The 3,197-nt window shown below is 40.0% G+C and overlaps 1 pseudogene; it reads left to right on the plus strand.

Annotated features, from left to right (window-relative positions):
• The first annotated feature begins 2,235 nt into the window (after positions 1-2,235).
• On the plus strand, positions 2,236-2,402 carry LOC129085250 (mitochondrial import receptor subunit TOM7 homolog; annotated as a pseudogene).
• The last annotated feature ends 795 nt before the right edge of the window (positions 2,403-3,197 follow it).

Genomic DNA, 3,197 nt, shown 5'->3' on the forward strand with positions numbered 1-3,197 from the left:
TACAACATGGATGGAACTGGAGAATATTATGCTAAGTGAAGTAAGTCAGTTCGTGAAAGACAAATAATATATGATCTCACCTATAAGTGGAAACTATTCAACAAAATAAACTAACAAACAAAATAAACCAGAGACATGGAATCATGGAGCAGACTCAAGGTGACCAGAGGGAATGGTGAAAGAGGACAATTGTGGAAAGAAGGGGAAGGGACTAGACAAAGAGCATGTATGAATGACCCATGGACATGGACAACAGAGTAGGAATTGACTGTGGGAATGGGTGGTGGAGGGCAGAGGGGTAAAAAGTGAGACAACTGTAATAGAATAAACATGATTTAAAAATTATAAAAAAATAAATTGTGCCTCAAGCTGTCTTAAATAGTAAAAAAATATAATATCTCATAATAGGCTTGGTTGACACAGTGGCTCACTGATGTCATCAAGGATGACAGTTTTTTTCCACCTCTCAGCTCTGATATTGTGGTTGGCTTCCTCCTCAGGCTGGAATCAAGATAGTGCAGTGGTGCCAGGTATCACACACAGGCACAACTGTATCTAGAGCAAAACCAGGGTGACCTTCCTCCTGTGGTTCCTTTATGCAAAAGCTTCCAAGAGATGTCTTGTCATAGCCCATTGGCTATAATGAGGGCGACTTGCCTATTCCAAAATCAATAACTGGCAAAGGGGATGTGATTGGAAATCAACAACTTTTATCAATGCTTAAAATGAGCACTTTGTTGTTACCCTGGCGGGGTAACTTAGCTTTTTAGAACATGGTCCCAATGAACCCAAGTTTGCAGGTTTGATCCTGGGTCAGAGCACATACAAGAATCAACTGATGAATGCATAAGTAAGTGGAGCAACAAAACGAACTCTCTCTCTAAAAGTCAATACAATTTTAAAAAATTAGCACTTTGTCATATACTATCTGGTCCTGTGACTGTTTTATGAGAGCAGTTTCTTCAGTTATATTGCAAAGTCTTCCCTGTGAAGTAAGAAGTAAGATAGCTAAGAGATGAGTTTGGAATCTGAAACACCTGGGTTTAAATCTTGCTCTGCCACTTAAACTTGTGGGATCTTGTGCAACTGAATCACCTTCCACAAGACTCAATTACTTATTTTTAAAATGGGGATAGTGATAACTATCTCACTGACATCGCTGGAAGAAAAAATGTGATGATATTTATTATTTCCCTAGCACCAGGATGTGTTCAATATATAGTAGCTGTCAGCCTAGGAGGATGTCTATCACACAGTGACTATTCAGTAAATGCATACTTGGGATTAGATACACGTTCTAGACCCTCAGGTTTGGTGACTAATGCCTGAACTCTTGGGGCAGCTCGGCTTCTACAGATGTTTCTGTGAATTCATTCTAAAGAATTTCCTTAGATGCAGAGTTCTGTACATTCAATGCTTTAAGACACTTCTTTGGCTTAATAACTACTCAAAAAGGTGTTATTTTACCCTTGTTTTTCTTAAACGAAATTCTATTTCACATCAATACTTATCCTTCTCTGTCATTTCTCTCATATACCACATTCAATTATTTTATTTTATTTAATTTATTTATTTATTTATTTATTTATTTATTTTGGTCTCAGTTAACACTGTTTCTAAAGTGGCTTCAGTGTAGAGGTGGGCAAGTACACTTGAGCCCTGACTTCTTGGCTTTTGGTTTAGGAAAAATTGTGAAAGGGCAGCTTTGAAAAGGGAAAGAGAGGGATGAAGTGATGTATAAGGACAATGTGAAACTTGTGTGTGAATTGTGTGTGGAAGAGGCTGATATCACTAAGTAGAAAAGCAGTACTGATGTTTTGGCTCCAACTGGTGATACTGACATCTCTACTTACTAGGTTTTTCATTTTTGTTCACTTCTTTAATTCAAACGATATTTGTTGAGCTAGTATTATATACCAGGCAGTGTGCAAGATGTGGGGCAAAAGAGAGGCAGCAAGGCACAGCCTGTGCCCTGAAGAATATGAGAGAGAGAGAGAGAGAGAGAGGAAGAGGATGTGGTTGGACGGGGATTCTAGTGGGAGAAAAGCCTGGGGTGGGAAAGTTGGGCACGTTTGGGTGTCAGAGCATGCAGCTCTGTTTTGGCTGAAGCCTGTGAACTGCAAAAAGGGGAGTATAAGAGAACAAGTTGGATGGTAAGGTGGCACCACACCATAGGTCTAGGAGTTGGGACTTTCTTATCACAACCTGCCAGCAGGCACTGCCCTGGCCGTGGCCATGGAGAAGCTAAGCAACAAGGCCCAGCAGAGGCTGCAGCAGCTCTTCAAGGGCAGTCAGCTTGTCATCTGCTGGGACTTCATTTTGCTCTTGATTTACTTGAATTTAAGAGGGGTGCAGATTCTGAAATGCCTGGTACAGCAATTTTGAGCCTACTTTGGAGATAGAGGACTGTTTGGTTGTGTAGATTTATTTATTGTCCAGTGAACAGAAACAGCATAGAAGGTGCGTGCTCTGAGTAGGAAAATAAATTACACATCATTCAGATGTTCACCACAGGATGGCACAGGGATCTTACTTCATGGATGCTTCTGTGGCAAAGTGAAACCTCTACTAACTTATTTATGATACACTGTATAAAACAAATGTTTTTTAAAAATGAAAAAACTAAATGTTAAAAACCCATTTACCCAGGCTCCCTGTCTTTAAGCTAATATGGAATTGTCTCCCTTTGACTCAGGAACTATGGGGATTGGGAGTGACTGTTCCCAAAATGTGTCATCCTGGCATGAAGCCCAGCAAACTTAGGAAGAGTTCCCTTTCTTAAAGAGATTTGGACAGAAATACCTGTCAAAGAAAGGGAGCCTTGACTTAATCGCCTTAAGAATTTCATTCTAGCATTCATCAGGGTAAGCATATGAGGCTAGGCAACCTTCCTGTGTCCCATCGCTTCTGAGTTACCTAGCAAGGATTTTCCTGCCACGTGTATTCTACTCTTCTTCAACCACCTGTAAGTCGCCACTCTCACTTCTGAACTCTAATATCCGGATGTAATTTCTCCTTTGTCCAAAAATCTAATACCCCACCTTTCTCCGATGTTGCCTCATTATCTTTGGAATTTTCATGCTTATGTGAATTCCCTGTGCACATGTATTAAAATTTTGATTTTCTCCTGTTAATCTACTCTATATTGTTTGAATTTTTCAACCAGCCAGAAGAACTAAAGGGTCAAGGGGACAGAA

Source organism: Pteronotus mesoamericanus, unplaced genomic scaffold (genome assembly GCF_021234165.1).
Source record: "Pteronotus mesoamericanus isolate MK-2021 breed Mesoamerican mustached bat unplaced genomic scaffold, CSHL_Meso_final scaffold_232, whole genome shotgun sequence".
In the NCBI taxonomy this organism is placed as follows: domain Eukaryota; kingdom Metazoa; phylum Chordata; class Mammalia; order Chiroptera; family Mormoopidae; genus Pteronotus; species Pteronotus mesoamericanus.